The sequence below is a fragment of the Macaca thibetana genome, chromosome 10 (assembly GCF_024542745.1).
Source record: "Macaca thibetana thibetana isolate TM-01 chromosome 10, ASM2454274v1, whole genome shotgun sequence".
NCBI lineage: Eukaryota > Metazoa > Chordata > Mammalia > Primates > Cercopithecidae > Macaca > Macaca thibetana.
This window is the reverse complement of record NC_065587.1, coordinates 7,796,377-7,812,857: the sequence shown is the minus strand read 5'-3', so window position 1 is coordinate 7,812,857 and position 16,481 is coordinate 7,796,377. Positions and strand designations below refer to the sequence as shown.

The window sequence follows — 16,481 nt, the reverse complement described above, 5'->3', positions numbered from 1 at the left end:
AAGGGGCCTTGGGCCAGTCACTGCAGCTCTCTGCACCTCTGCATCCCCTCTGTGACGTGGGGATTAGGAAGAGTGACAGGGTTATGGTAAAGAGTCAAAGCATGGAGAGCTGTTCCGGGCACACGACTGTGAATGCTGTGTCTGAACGGTGGACTTGTGGCCATGCCTTGTCAGCTGCTCCTTCCTTCCCTCAGAATGTGACCATTGCCACCAAGTGCCTGGGACTGAGACTGACCGGCTTTAGTTTAGTCCTTTATTAACCATTTCCCACTAAGCAGCCTGGATAAACAGTCTGGGCTAAAACATACTTGCACAGAGAATATAATAGTCTCAAAAAAGTTAAAACACCAGATATAGTTGTACTGCTGAAAATACAGAGACATGTGTATTTCAGTGTGATAAGTACAGTGATTTATGGATTGTACAGTGATATATGAGTTTTAAGAAAAAAAATCAAAATCTGTTACAGACATTCACTCACTCAATAATTCCAATATTTAGAACGTGCCAGGCAGGGAAGGTGGCTTGGGGTGGACCTGGGTCCTGCTGATGTTCCCGGAAAGATTCGGCAAGGACATAGAGTTTAGAACAGAAGAGGGTGCAGTAGTATTGAAGACAGTACTGTTTACCTGAGCCAAGATGAGTGGAAGATTACAGAGAGCAAAGATCAGGAGGCAATAAATCCTCCTGTCCAGGAAGAGAGGAGGGTTCCACTTGGCTGGAGCATTGCAGGCACAAGGAGAAGCCAGGAAAACAAGGCAGTAAGACAGTCGAGCGGCAAAGAGGTCTGCGGCCCTGGCAAGTGACTTCACTACTCCAGCCCTCGGTTTTCCCTACTGTAAAATGGGGATAATCACAAAACCTAGTGATTGTTAGCTTAGGGAATCTGCAAGGATTTGTGAGTTCACTCTGCAATATTCAGGATGGGGCCTGGCACAGATCATTGTTCAGCGTGTTCAAGGGCCCCTAATTTTGTGAAAGTGTTTCAGGGTATATTCATTCTTTTTTTTTTTAACTGTGTCTGAAAGAAAAGCCTGGGCATGGTGGCTCACGCCTGAAATTCCAGTACTTTGGGAGGCCAACGCAGGAGTATCACTTGAGTTCAAGAGTTGGAGACCAGCCCGGGCAACATCATGAGACCTCTGGTCTCAAAAAAAAAATTAGACAGACGGGTGGTGCACACCTGTAGTCCCAGGTACTCGGGAGGCTGAGGTAGGAGGATCACTTGAGCCCAGGAGGTGGAGGCTGCAGTGAGCCAAGATCGCACCACTACACTCCAGCCTGGGCGACAGAGCAAGACCCGGTCTCAATAAATAAATAAATAAATAAATAAATAAACGGAAAACAAACCTAAGAACACATGCTGTGCACCAATTGTTAATATTTTGGCCATATCAGAGCGTTAACTATAGCGGCTGGAGGAACACGTTTCTGGAAATACCTCCGAATGACTTGCTCCCCTGCCCAGTATGTGTAAAGATCTGAATTCCTTGTAAATGTGTCATTGATTAGGAGGCAATTACCCCAATCTTCCTGGCTTTGTTGTGTTTTGTTCCATTCTGGCCTGCACATGTCTGCTCACGTAAAATTGTACCAGCAAGTACAATGTTCCACTCCCGTCATGCCCGGCTGAAGCCTGCTCCCAGACAAAGGTAGGTATGGAACAGCATATGAACAGGGCTTCCCAAGTGGGCACTGCCCAGGTGCCCTGAATTGGGATCACTCCATGCATTTTTTTTTTTTTTTTTTTTTTTTTTGAGACGGAGTCTCACTTGGTCACCCAGGCTAGAGTGCAGTGGTGCGATCTCGGCTCACTGCAAGCTCCGCCTCCCGGGTTCACGCCATTCTCCTTCCTCAGTCTCCCAAGTAGCTGGGACTACAGGCCTGTACCACTATGCCTGGCTCATTTTTTGTATTTTTTTAGTAGAGACAGGGTTTCACTGTGTTAGCCAGGATGGTCTCGATCTCCTAACCTCGTGATCCGCCCACCTTGGCCTCCCAAAGTGCTGGGATTACAGGCGTGAGCCACCGCGCCTGGCCATGGGATCACTCAACTTTTTACAAGTTCTTTAATTGGTGCTACTACTATCTTATTTTACTAAGCGTAAAAGCTCATTTGGAGGGTTTGGGTTTACACTGTTACCATTTGTACCAAAGTGGGCCAGTGTCAACAATTTCAAAGTAACTGTTTTAAAATTTGGAATGAAAACCTAACAATGTCCAGACTTTCTGTGATAAATTTTAAAGTATTTTCTACTCTGGGATGAAGACAGAAACTCTGGCAATAGTCCCTCCTTGAGTCCTTGCTATGCAGGAGGATGAGGAGGTCCCAGAAGCCAACAGATTCCATTCTGAATCCAGCCAATCATCTTACCCTTTGCCAGCTCCTAATTAGATAAATTAAAAGGCATCCTGCAGTTGTAAAACTAAATTTTTTAAAAGTTATTGGATGCAATTGCTGTGAATCCAGATTGCCTTAGTATAAAGTAAAATGAGGGCCGGGTGCGGTGGCTCAAGCCTGTAATCCCAGCACTTTGGGAGGCCGAGACGGGCAGATCACGAGGTCAGGAGATCAAGACCATCCTGGCTAACACGTTGAAACCCCATCTCTACTAAAAAATACAAAAAACTAGCCGGGCGAGGTGGCTGAGGCAGGAGAATGGCATAAACCTGGGAGGCGGAGCTTGCAGTGAGCTGAGGTCCGGCCACTGCACTCCAGCCTGGGCGACAGAGCGAGACTTCGTCTCAAAAAAAAAAAGTAAAATGAGATACTGAGGCTACTTTTTAAAATACTGCAGCCTTCTCAAAATGTGAATGCATCAAAAAAGTAACATAGCCCTTGCTGGTTAACTTTATAGCAAATATTTTCTCTTTTTAAATTTTTTTTTATAAACCTTTTGCATTCCTAATTTTTAAAGTAATTTTACCATTTCTTTATACTTTTTTTTTTGGAGAGAGACAAGGTCTTGCTATGTTGCCCAGGCTGGATTCAAACTCCTAGGCTCAAGTGATCCTCCCACCTCAGCCCTCCTGAGTAGCTAGTGCCGCAGACAGGCACTACCGTGCTGAGAATTTTTATACTTTTTAAATGTGGGTACAAGATTACATATGGGCCTTGCATGCTATTTCTTTTTTTTTTTTTTTTCCTTTTTCTTTTGAGACAGGATCTTGCTTTGTCACGCAGACTGCAGTGCAGTGGTGTGATCATACTTGACTGCAGCCTCAGCCTCCCAAATAGCTAGGACTACAGGCATGTCCCACCACACCTGGCTAATGGTTTAAATATTTTTTGCAGAGATGGGGTCTCACTATGTTGCCCAGACTAATCTTGAACTCCTGGTCTTAAGCGATCCTCACACATCAGCTTTTTTTTTTTTTTTTTTTTGAGACGGAGTCTTGCTCTGTCGCCCAGGCTGGAGTGCAGTGGCGCAATCTCTGGTCACTGCAAGCTCCGCCTCCCAGGTTCACACCATTCTCCTGCCTCAGCCTACCAAGTAGCTGGGACTATAGGCGCCCACCAGCACGCCTGGCTAATTTTTTGTATTCTTTTTCTTTTTTTTTTTTTTTTTTAGTAGAGACGGGGTTTCACCATGTTAGCCAGGATGGTCTCGATCTCCTGACCTCGTGATCCACCCGCCTCGGCCTCCCAAAGTGCTGGGATTACAGGCATGAGCCACTGTGCCCAGCCCCACATCAGCTTTTGAAAGTGCTAAGATTGGCCAAACGCAGTGGCTCATGCCTGTAACCTCAGCACTCTGGGAGGTCAAGGCAGGCAGATCACTTGAGGTCAGGAGTTCGAGACAAGCCTGGACAATATGGCAAAACTGCATCTGTACTAAAAATACAAAAATTAGGCCGGGCGCGGTGGCTCACGCCTGTAATCCCAGCACTTCGGGAGGCCGAGGCGGGCGGATCACAAGGTCAGGAGATCGAGACCACGGTGAAACCCCGTCTCTACTAAAAATACAAAAAATTAGCCGGGCGCGGTGGCGGGCGCCTGTAGTCCCAGCTACTCAGGAGGCTGAGGCAGGAGAATGGCATGAACCCGGGAGGCGGAGCTTGCAGTGAGCCGAGATCGCGCCACTGCACTCCAGCCTGGGCGACAGAGCGAGACTCCGTCTCAAAAAAAAAAAAAAAAAAAAAAAAAACAAAAATTAGCTGGGTGTGGTGGTGGGTGCCTATAGTCCCAGCCACTTGGAAGGCTGAGGAATGAGAATCACTTAAACCCAGGAGGTGGAGGCTGCAGTGAGCTGAGATCATGCCACTGCACTCTAGCCTGGGTGACAGAGTAAGACTCTGCCTGAAAAAAAAAAATTGCTGGATGCTGGGATTACAGGCATGAGCCATAACGCTCAGCCTTATAACAAATAATAACTTGAAATTGTAAAATAACCTGTACATCAATACATACATTATACGATGTATACCGGCCAAGTGTGGTGGCTCACAAGCACTTTAGGAGGCCAAGGCAAGTGGATCACCTGATGTCAGGAGTTCAAGATTAGCCTCACCGACATGGTGAAACCCCATCTTTACTAAAAATACAAAAATTAGCCAAGCATGGTGGTGGGTGCCTGTAATCCCAGCTACTCAGGAGTCTGTAGCAGGAGAATCACTTGAATTTGGGAGATGGAGGTTGCAATGAGCTGAGCTCTTGCCACTGCACTCCAGCCTGGGCAACAGAATGAGACTCTGTCTTAAAAAACAAACAAACAAAAAAAAGTGCTGGGTGCTGAGATTACAAGCATGAGCCATGGCGCCCAGCCCTATAACAAATAAATGTTATTAACTTGAACTTGTAAAATAACCTGTACACCAATACATACATTGTAAATTGTGTACCAATAAAAATAAAATGCCTGCCAGGCACAGTGGCTCATGCCTGTAATCCCAGCACTTTTGGAGGCCTAGGAGGGGGCAGATCACTTGAGGTCAGGAGTTCAAGACCAGCCTTGAGGCCGAGTGCGGTGGCTCATGCCTGTAATCCCAGCACTTTGGGAGGTTGAGGTGGGTAGATCACAAGGTCAGGAGTTCAAGACCAGCCTTGCCAACATGGTGAAACCCCACCTGTACTAAAAATACAAGAAATTATCTGGGCATGATGGTGCATGCCTATAATCCCAGCTACTCGGGAGGCAGAGTTTGCAGTGAGCCGAGATCGCACCACTGCACTCCAGCCTGGGCGACAAGAGTGAAACTCCATCTCAAAAAAAAATACACAAACAGCAAGTTGTTCCATAAACCTGTGCCCAAGAGCTTAAAGGACATCCCCTCCCAACATCCTGGGACAAAGAGATGAATTGGAATCCCACCGCCCCCACGCCCCTGCCACACACACACATCCTTTATAAGCCACATGGCTTTGGGCAAGCCACTCACTTCTCAGCTTCAATGTCCTCATCTGGACAGGGAGTGATAGCTCACCCCTGCTTCATGGGATGCTGCTGGAACTCAGTGCAGTCACATGGAGGAAGCGCTCAGTGTGCATGCCCCTCACGGCACACAGTAAGTACTGGCTCCACCAATGCTGGTTCCTGGCCCGGGCTGTCATGGCCCTAACCCAGAGCCGCCTCCTGGTCTGTGGAAGAGGAGAGCAAGCCACTGAGGTGCGTGGCAGCTCCCTCTCACCCACACTCCCTGCCCCGACGGGGGTGGAGCCAAGGGGTTCTGCCTCCCAGGAACGGACGTGTCTCTGGGGAGCTGACTTTCGGCTCCAGCTAGCACCCAGCCCACCGGCATTATCACCCACAGAAGAATGAGGCCCCATCTCCCCATCCTGCAGGGCGGCACCTGCTGCCTGCATTCCACTCCCACAGCGCTCTGCACCTCCCAGCCTCCATTCCCACCCCCACCTGTCTCCCTGTCCCCCATTCTTCTGATGAGGGTCTGAGACCCATGGGAACCCATACTCCAATCCAGGCAGCCCCGCTGGAGGCAGGGGGTGGGTGAGGCCAACTCTGCCTCAAGTTCTCTTCTCTCTGGGTCTGGGCCACAGATGGCGGGTCCAAGCTGGCATGGGTGACTGATGGTTGTAAGTTGTTGTAAGTCGTCTGTCTGGCCCAGAACTGTGCACAGCGCGAGGCAGATGCTGGAAGTGTGCGAGGAAAGAATCTTCCCTTTCCCCCGGAGGTGCATGAAGAAAGGAGAGCCCACCACATGGGCAGTCAGAAGGTGGACAGGCCTGGAGGGTGGTTTCACCTCACAGCTCAGTATGGGGCAGGGAGTGGGTGGGTGGGAGACAGGGCAGGGGGCAGCCGTGTGGAGCATTTGGGACCACAGAACATCTAAGCCAGAGGACCCCCAAAGGTGAGTCCTAGCCTCTTCTACGGTGAGGAAGCTGAGGCCCAGGGAAGTCAGGCGAGTGGCCCAAAGTCTGCCAGCCATTAGGAGTCAGAGACCCCCCCTCAAATCAAACTCAGGCCTTCTGGCTCCTGCTCCAGTATTCTTTTTTTTTTTTTTTTTTTTTTTTTGAGACAGAGTCTCTCCCTGTCACCCAGGCTGGAGTGCAGTGGCGCAATCTCAGCTCACTGCAACCTCTACCTCCTGGATTCAAGCGATTCTCCTGCTTCAGCCTCCTGGGTAGCTGAGATTACAGGTGCCTGCCACCACGCCTGGCTCATTTTTTACATTTTTGGTAGAGACGGGGTTTCACTATGTTGGCCAGGCTGGTCTCGAACTCCTGACCTCAAGTGATCTGCCCACTTCAACCTCCCAAAGTGCTGGAATTACAGACTGAGCCACCACGCCGGGTTCTGCTCCAGTATTCTTTACCAACCCCATCTCTCCCTCTATTTAATTCAGTGGGTACATGACGTGAGCTACCATGCTGGGCATGAAGGAAAACTACTCCTCACCTTCAAGCAACTCGTGCTAGATAGGGGGCCGGAGGAGAGGTCGTGAGCAGTGTTCTAGAGGGACTGGAGCCGCGCAGAGCGGGCCCTGGGAGGTTTCTGGGAGGAAACCTGGGAGGAGGAGTTTGAGCAGGTCCTGAAGATAGGCAGGGCACAGTGGAAGGAAAGGTGCTGTGGACACTGGAAGCGAAGGACTGGAGCATAGGCATATTCCTGAAGACCGTGGGAAAACAATCTTTTTTTTTTTTTTTTTTTTTTTTGAGACTGACCTTGGTCTTAAACGTTTTCAAGAGATTGTTTTCAGGCCAGGCGCAGTGGCTTGCACCTGTAATCCCAGCACTTTGGGAGGCTGAGGCAGGCAGATCATGAGGTCAGGAGGGGAAGACCATCCTGGCTAACATAGTGAAACCCCGTCTCTACTAAGGACTCTGTCCCAAAAGAAAAAAAAAAGACTAAGGTCAGGAGGCCGAAAGGGCCTGAATCAAGTACCCAGGCCTGGGCACTCTCCCAGCAGCCATTCTCTAGGCTTTGGGGTCCTGGCAGCCTCTGGGTGGCATTAGGTGTGGGACAGCAGGCCCAGGTCCCCTCCTGCCGCTCCTCCAGCAGGCTCTGAACACACCCTTCCTGTTGTGACAATTCTATTATCTGTGCAACTGGTTCCAGCCCCTGGCTCAGGTTTCAGATTGCAGCACGTGCACTCATTAAGGCTGATGGCAGTATCATGTGGGCACCGGGGAGAGCCTGCCTGCCTGCCAAGCCTGGCCTGGGTTAATTACAGGTCACAGCATTCCTGCTGTGTGCCCAGACAGTGGGCAGCCAGGCTAGGACCAGGCCTGTGACACAGCCACCCACCACTCATTTGCACAGCTGGTGGGTTAGTCAATTGCCCATGGGGGCAGACCCTGTACTGGGCACGCAGGGAGGGTCCCAGTGACTGCCACCCAACTAATTCCCTCCACAGTGGCCGGCCGCATGCTCAGTGTTTTATACACGGCACCTCAGGTTTCCTCACAATCTCCCCACTTTGCAGTTAGGGAAACTGAGACTCAGAGGTCAAGGTCATGTAGCTCATGTGTGGCTTCAAAGCCACGCCCTTCTCACACCCATGAGCACTGGCCTTGGAGCCAGGCTGGATGTCTGCAGCATGTTTCCCGAGCTTGCTCTGTGATGCCCTTGCCCACTGAGCCCCCATGCCCTCTCCGTCTCTGTTCTTCGGTTCCAGCAGCTCCCACCACCTGCCAGCATGCCCATCTGGCAGATGGTGCTCCTTCCTGGAGATCCCTAAATGCAGCACCCCTTTCTGAGGAGCAAAGGCACCTCCATGACCTGCTGTCTTTGTCAAACTGCAGTTAGGTAGCTTTGCTTTTTTTTTTTTTTTTTTTTGAGACAGAGTCTCGCTCTGTCGCCCAGGCTGGAGTGCAGTGGCCGGATCTCAGCTCACTGTAAGCCACCTTTCAGGTTCACACCATTCTCCTGCCTCAGCCTCCTGAGTAGCTGGGACTACAGGCGCCCACCACCTCGCCCGGCTAGTTTGTTTTTGTTTTTGTTTTTGTTTTTTTCAGTAGAGACGAGGTTTCACCGGGTTAGCCAGGATGGTCTCGATCTCCTGACCTTGTGATCTGCCCGTCTCGGCCTCCCAAAGTGCTGGGATTACAGGCTTGAGCCACCGCGCCCGGCCTTTTTTTTTTTTTTTTTTTTGATGGAGTCTCACTCTGTCACCCAGGCTGGAGTACAGTGGCGTAATCTCGGTTCACTGCAACCTCCACCTTCCAGGTTCAAGTGATTCTCCTGCCTCAGCCTCCCGAGTAGCTGTGATTACAGGCATGCACCATGGCACCCGGCTACTTTTTGTATTTTTAGTGGAGAGGGGATGTTTCACCACATTGGTCAGGCTGGTCTCGAACTCCTGACCTCAAATGATCCACCCACCTCGGCCTCCCGAAGTGCTGGGATTACAGGTGTGAGGGACCACACCCGGCCACCGCTTATTCTTTTTTTTTTTTTTTTTTGAGATGGAGTCTCGCTCTGTCGCCCAGGCTGGAGTGCAGTGGCGCGATCTCGGCTCACTGCAAGCTCCGCCTCCCGGGTTCACGCCATTCTCCTGCCTCAGCCTCCTGAGTAGCTGGGACTACAGGCGCCCACAACCGCGCCCGGCTAATTTTTTGTATTTTTAGTAGAGACGGGGTTTCACCGTGGTCTCAATCTCCTGACCTTGTGATCCGCCCGCCTCGGCCTCCCAAAGTGCTGGGATTACAGGCGTGAGCCACCGCGCCCGGCCCCTTATTCTTTATATGCTGTATTAGGGTGGTACCTTTACAATTGATGAGTCAATATTGACACATTATTATGAATTCAAGTCCACAGTTTACATTAGGGTTCATTGTTTGTGTTGTAGTTTGTGAGTTTTGACCCATGCGTAACTACATCATACATAGTAGTTTAACTACCCTAAAAGTCCCCTGTGCCTCATGTTTTCATCTCTCCCTCTTCACTCCCAAGCCCCTGGCAACCACCAATCTTTTTACCATCTCCATAGTTTTGTCTTTTCTTTTTTTTTTTTTTTTTTTTTTTGAGACGGAGTCTTGCTCTGTCACCCAGGCTGGAGTGCAGTGGCCGGATCTCAGCTCACTGCAAGCTCCGCCTCCCGGGTTTTACGCCATTCTCCTGCCTCAGCCTCCCGAGTAGCTGGGACTACAGGCGCCTGCCACCGCGCCCGGCTAGTTTTTTGTATTTTTAGTAGAGACGGGGTTTCACTGTGTTAGCCAGGATGGTCTCGATCTCCTGACCTCGTGATCCGCCCGCCTCGGCCTCCCAAAGTGCTGGGATTACAGGCTTGAGCCACCGCGCCCGGCCTAAGTTTTGTCTTTTCCAAAGCGTCCCAGAGTTGGAATCATAATATTCGTAGCTTTTCAACTTGCTTCTTTCATTGGGTGATATGCATTTAAGTTTCCTCCATGTCTGTTCCTTTCTTTTTGAGACTGAGTCTCTCTCTATCGCCCAGGCTGGAGTGCAGTGACACCATCTCAGCTCACTGCAACCTCCGCCTCCTGGGTTCAAGCGATTCTCCTGCCTCCGCCTCCTGAGTAGCTGTTATTACAGGCGCCCACCACCACGCCTGGCTCATTTTTATACTTTTAGTAGAGATGGGTTTTTGCCATGTTGGCCAGGCTGGTCTCAAACTCCTGACCTCAGGTGATTTGCCCACCTGGGCCTTCCAAAGTGCTGGGATTACAGGCGTGGACCACCGTGCCTGGCCTAATTTTTGTATTTTTAGTAGAGATGGGGTTTTACCGTGTTGGCCAGGCTGGTCTCGAACCCCTGACCTCAAATGCTTGGCCTGCCTCAGCCTTCCAAAGTGCTGGAATTACAGGCGTGAGCCACCACACCCAGCCTAAGTTTTGTATTTTTAGTAGAGACGGTGTTTTACCATGTTGACCAGGCTGGTCTCGAACCCCTGACCTCAAATGATCAGCTTGCCTTGCCCTCCCAAAGTGCCCGGATTACAGGCATGAGCCACAGCGCCCAGCCTCCTCCATGTCTTTTCAAAGCTTAATAGTTCTTGTCTTTTTTTGAGCCAGAGTCTTGCTCTGTCACCCAGGCTGGAGTGCAGGGGTGAGATCTTGGCTCACTGCAGCCTGGAACCCCTGGACTAAAGCAATCCTCCCTCCCCAGCCCCTCAAGTAGCTGGGACTACAGGCACACACCGCCACATCACGCTAATTTTTCTATTTTTTTGTAGAGACAAGAGTTTCACCATGTTGGCCAGGCTGGCCTATCCAGCCTGGGTGCTATTCAAAGCCTGAAATGTCAAGGGCAGGCAGAGGACAGTGGCAGGGGCTACGTCAGAAGATGGCTGAAAGCCTCAGGGAAATGTTTTGTTTTGTTTTTGTTTTTGAGACGGAGTCTCGCTCTGTCACCCAGGCTGGAGTGCAGTGGCACGATCTCGGCTCACTGCAGGCTCCGCCTCCCGGGTTCATGCTATTCTCCTACCTCAGCCTCCCAAGTAGCTGGGACCACAGGCGCCTGCCACCACACCCAGCTAATTTTTTTGCATTTTTAGTAGAGACGGGGGTTTCACCACGTTAGCCAGGATGGTCTTGATCTCCTGACCTCGTGATCCACCCACCTCAGCTTCCCAAAGTGCTGGGATTACAGGCGTGAACCACCGCGCCTGGCCGGAAATGTGTTTTAATTGGGTGGATCGAGCAGGAGTTCAGCAGGTGAGGGAAAGGGGAGGGGACACACATACCGGACACAGGTATGGCATGAGCTGTGGCTCTGGGGCAAGATGGTGAGGAGCACAGGGGTGCCCGAAGGTTCAGTGCCTGTAGTTGGGAAGGCCACTCCAGGCTGAGTGATGGGGCCAAGCCAGGGGGCTGATACCCCAAGGACTCTCCCATGATGAAGGGATTCCTGGACAGCTGTTAGTCAAAAATTTCCAGCTACCCTCCTGTCTCCTTTCTTTCCCAAAGCCTTTCTGCTTGGGCTCACTTGCCCAAATGTGCCAAATGTGAGACACGGCACCCTCCAGGCTGGAAGTGGATGTCCTGTCCTGTCACCACAACACACCCCTGACCTTATGGCTGTGACTCAGCCTTCTTCCAGCCCAGGGTTCTGCCAGCCCCAAGCTCACCCGCCTTTGGCACTGGCCCATGTTCCAGCTCCACCAGCTGGGCTGTTCTTCCCCACAAGCCAACAGGTGGTGGGCAGGGTCTGAAAACTGCCTGCCCGGGAAACCATGGGAGGGGAGGGGCAGCACCCAATGGCAGGTATGCCTTCATGGCGGCTAACAATAGCCGGAAAGCAACCAGACCCAGGCACAGGTGTGCAAACTTGGTCACCTGGGAGGTAGGAATAGCCATTACCCTCATGTCACCATCTGCAAGGAAATATACTCAGAGAGGTGACGGAGCCAACCTGAGCTCACACAGCCAGTTAGGTGGGCAGGGAGTGCCTCCACGGCCTCCTAATTCCAGAGCTCAGGTTTTTTCTCTGGAGGTGTCTGGCACCGTTCTGCACACTGGGGCTACTGAGGGGACTGTGATGACGAGCTCCTGCCCTCATGGGGCAGCCCTGCTCAGTGGGGAGAAACATTCAACAAAACAAGCAGCGAGCAGAAATTCCTTCTCAGGGCCACGGAGCTCGGCCTGTCCTCGGCCTGGCTTCTCTGTGTCACTCAGTTCCCAGGCTGGTGCTGTCCTTCCCTGTCCCAGAAGTCCCAGGGCAAAATCTGGGTCTCCCCTGAAAGCTGGGTCAGTGCAACACATGGCCTTCAGCTGAGGGCACTCAGAGGCAGAAAGGCCATCTTTTCCATGTGTCCCTTCTACGCACCCCTGGGGGGAATCCGGCCTCTGCTTGAACTTGCCCTTGATGGGAGACTCATTACCTCACAAAATGAACCATGCCATACCCAGGCAATGTTAATGGAGACATCCCCTGGCCCCTAACATTCGGCTAAGCATGGTAGCTCATGCCTGTAATCTCGGTACGTTGGGAGGCTGAGGTGGCCGAGGATTCGCTTGAGTCCAGGAATTCGAGATTAGCAGGTTTTTTTTGTTTTTGTTTTTTGTTTTTTTTAAGACGGCGTTTCGCTCTTGTTGCCCAGGCTGGAGTGCAATGGTGTGATCCCGGTTCACCACAACCTCTGCCTTCCAGGTTCAAGTGATTCTCCTGCCTCAGCCTCCCAAGTAGCTGGGATTACAGGCATGCGCCACCACGTCTGACTAATTTTGTATTTTTAGTAGAGACGGGGTTTCTCCATCTTGGTCAGGCTCTTCTTGAACTCCTAACCTCAAGTGATCCACCTGCCTCGGCCTCCCAAAGTGTTGGGATTATAGGCATGAACTATCACACGTGGCCGAGACTAGCCCTTTTTTTTTTTTTAAGATGGAGTCTTGCTCTGTCACCCAGGCTGGAGTGCAGTGGCGTGATCTCGGCTCACTGCAAGCTCTGCCTTCCGGGTTCACACCATTCTCCTGCCTCAGCCCCTGCCCAGCAGCTGGGACTACAGGCGCAAGCCCCCATGCCCAGCTAATTTTTTTGTATTTTTAGTAGAGACAGGGTTTCACCGTGTTAGCTAGGATGGTTTCAATCTCCGGACCTCGTGATCCGCCCGCCTTGGCCTCCCAAAGTGCTGGGATTACAGGCGTCAGCCACCGTGCCTGGCAAGAGATTAGCCCATTTTTAACCCTTCCTATTGCCCTGACACCTCAACATCCCCACACACAGGCTGAGAGCACCCCACCCTGGCAGCCAGGCAGCCCCGTGGAATAAGCCTGGTCCCTGCCCCAGGTTCCCTTCCAGCCTTCCCCTGAGGGTCACCCAGTCACTTTGAAACACACCGGCGAGATCTGCTCATGTCTCTGGCTAGTGCCTTCCGCCCTGACCCCCAGGAAAGGCACTTGCCCGCGGGACCTCAGGCCCTCACGCTCTCTTGGCCCTGCACCTGCTAGGTGGGCCCGCTCCCTGTGGGCTCCTCCCATCCAGCCCCCTACATGGGGGCCAGCCTTCCTCTCTGGGGCCCGTGAGTGTAATTGAGCCCTCACCTACACCTCTCTGAGTGTGATTTCTGTGGCTGTGCTGGAAAGACCCCAAAAGGCCAAAGGGGCTTCCCTGTCTCCAGCACTCCCTCCCTCTGTGGAGCCAGCGCCCCTCGCCCATTCCTTCTGTGCCCTGCTCCTCACTCGGCCCCCAGAAACACACACATGTCATGAATTGCCCCTCATCACCTAACAGCCTCTGAAATCCTTTGTGTTATACCTAACTCATCCCTTCTTTTTTTTTTTTTTTGAGACGGAGTCTCGCTCTGTCGCCCAGGCTGGAGTGCAGTGGCCGGATCTCAGCTCACTGCAAGCTCCGCCTCCCGGGTTCACGCCATTCGCCTGCCTCAGCCTCCCGAGTAGCTGGGACTACAGGCGCCTACCACCTCGCCTGGCTAGTTTTTTGTATTTTTTAGTAGAGACAGGGTTTCACCATGTTAGCCAGGATGGTCTCGATCTCCTGACCTCGTGATCCGCCCGCCGCGGCCTCCCAAAGTGTTGGGATTACAGACTTGAGCCACCGCGCCCCGCCCCTCATTCCTCCTTGAGACTAAATGTCTTTGATTTCTCAATCATCCCTCGCCCACCAGCTGCTCTCCCTCCGTTTTTGCTGCTCTGACATTGTCCATAAACACTTTGACAAGTGACCAGCATTGCCTGAGCATGGAGAACAGAACTCGGCCCTTGCCCTCCAGTTCCCCCTTATCTCAGCCTGGGGATGGATAGCAAAGACCCAGGCAATAGGAGCGACACAGCAGGAGGGCAAGGACCATCCCACATGAGTAGATGGCCTGGTTCCCACAGTCATTCAGCCATCACCTATCAGTGCTGCAAGCGTGTCAGGCTGGGACCAGGCAGGGGCCTGTGGAGCTGGAGGCTATGCTGGGGAGAAAGCACAGAGGCACATGCCTGACCTGGATCATCTCAGGGATATGAGTGCTTTGGAGAAAACGGAAGAAGGTGGTAAGAAAGTGGGGCTAGAGGGACCATCAGGAGAGCCTCTCTGGGACCAGCCATGGTGGCTGACGCCTGCAATCCCAGCACTTTGGGAGGCTGAGGGCAGGTGGATCACCTGAGGTCAGGAGTTCGAGACTAGCCTGACCAACATGGTAAAACCCCATCTCTACTAAAAACACAAAAATTAGCCGGGCGTGGTGGCGGGTGCCTATAGTCCCAGCTCCTCAGGAGGCTGAGACAGGAGAATTGCTTGAACCCGGGAGGCAGAGGTTGTAGTGAGCCAAGATCATGCCACTGTACTCCAGCCTAGGTGACAGAGTGAGGCTCAGTCTCAAAAAAAAAAAAAAAAAAAAAAAAAAGAGAGCCTCTCTGGGAAGGTGGAAGACAGGACAGGCTGCTCCAAGTGATGAAAGGAGCCAGGCCTGCAGAGATGGGGGAAGAGAATTCTAGTAGAGGGGCCTGCCATGCAAAGGCCCTGAGGCAGGGAGGGGCACGGCGCTTGAAGATTGCTGTGTCTCCAGCAAAACCAGCAAGGGCAGAAGGAAGGGGGTGGAGGGGGAGGCCAGAGAGGTGAGGAACCTGAGTTTATTTATGTTCCAGGGGAGGCCTTTGGAGGGCATTAGGGCTCTGATAGAATCTGATTTATGCTTTAAAATGCAAGAGAGGTTGGGCGTGGTGACTCATGCCTGTAATCCCAGCTCTTTGGGAGGCTGAGATGAGAGGATCACTGAAGCCCAGGAGTTACAGACCACCCTGGGCAACATAACAAGACCCCCAACTCTAATTTTTTTTTTTTTTTTTTTGAAATGGAGTCTCGCACTGTCGCCCAGGCTGGAGTGCAGTGGCCGGATCTCAGCTCACTGCAAGCTCCGCCTCCTAGGTTTGCGCCATTCTCCTGCCTCAGCCTCCCAAGTAGCTGGGACTACAGGCACCCGCCACCTCGCCCGGCTAGTTTTTTGTATTTTTTTTTTTAGTAGAGACGGGGTTTCACTGTGTTAGCCAGTGATGGTCTCGATCTCCTGACCTCGTGATCCGCCCGTCTCGGCCTCCCAAAGTGCTGGGATTACAGGCTTGAGCCACCGCGCCCGGACGTATTTTTAAAATAATAATAAAATAGAAGAGAAAGAAGAGACCAGTGGAGACTAGAGTCACCAGGAAACGCTTCATGGAAGAGGCAATGATGCCTTCTTGAAACCACAGAATTACAGAGGAGTCATTATTTCCTATGAGCAGTACAAAAATCACCCCTTTAAACATGCGGCTGGGCATGGTGGCTCCTGCCTGTAATCCTATGGGAGGTCAAGGTAGGAGGATCATGTGAGCCCAGGAGTTTGTCTGTTTTTTGTTTTGTTTTTGTTTTTTTAGACGGAGTCTCGCTCTGTTGCCCAGGCTGGAGTGCAGTGGTGCAATCTTGGCTCACTGCAAGCTCCGCCTCCCAGGTTCACGCCATTCTCCTGTCTCAGCCTCCCAGGTAGCTGGGACTACAGGCGCCCGCCACCACGCCCGGCTAATTTTTTGTATTTTTAGTAGAGATGGGGTTTCACCGTGTTAGCCAGGATGGTCTTGATCTTGCGATCTGCCCACCTCGGGCTCCCAAAGTGCTGGGATTACAGGCGTGCGCCACCACGCCCAGCTGAACGCAGGAGTTTGAAACCAGCCTGGGCAACATGGCAAAACCCCATCTCTACAAAAAATACAAAAAAATTAACCGGGCATGGTGGCACATGCCTGTAGTTCTAGCTACTCAGGAGGCTGAAGTAGGAGGATCACCTGAGCCTGGGAGGTTGAGGCTGCAGTGAGCTATGATTGTGCCACTGCACTCCAGCCTAGGTGATGGAGTAAGACCCTGTCTCAAGAAAAATAAAAAATAAATATCAAAACAGTTTCTCCCACGAAGGTATACAAATGGCCAATAAGCATATGAAAAGATACTCAACATCATTAACTGTCAGAAAAAAATGCAAATCAAAACCATAATGAGATACCACTTCAGGGGAGCAGTGGTTCACACTTATAATCCCAGCACTTTGGGAGGTCAAGGCAGGCTAATTGCTTGAGGCCAGGAGTTCAAGACCAGCCTGGGCAACATGGTGAGACGCTGTCGCTGCACAAAAAATAAAAAATTAGCAGCCGG

General features: G+C 51.7%; 3 protein-coding genes across 7 annotated transcripts in view; 2 read left to right on the top strand and 1 right to left on the bottom strand.

Moving 5' to 3' along the window:
- The window catches only part of LOC126963616 (NADH-cytochrome b5 reductase 3), a 414,164-nt gene extending 407,763 nt beyond the window's left edge, over positions 1-6,401 (bottom strand). Inside the window, exon 1 of the mRNA XM_050805950.1 lies at positions 6,398-6,401. The gene's annotated coding sequence lies outside the window, so the exon portion shown is untranslated. The remainder of the gene's footprint in view (positions 1-6,397) is intronic.
- The window catches only part of MPPED1 (metallophosphoesterase domain containing 1), an 822,621-nt gene that overhangs the window by 322,962 nt on the left and 483,178 nt on the right, over positions 1-16,481 (top strand). The gene's annotated exons all lie outside the window — the stretch shown is intronic.
- The window catches only part of TSPO (translocator protein), a 677,237-nt gene that overhangs the window by 527,905 nt on the left and 132,851 nt on the right, over positions 1-16,481 (top strand). The gene's annotated exons all lie outside the window — the stretch shown is intronic.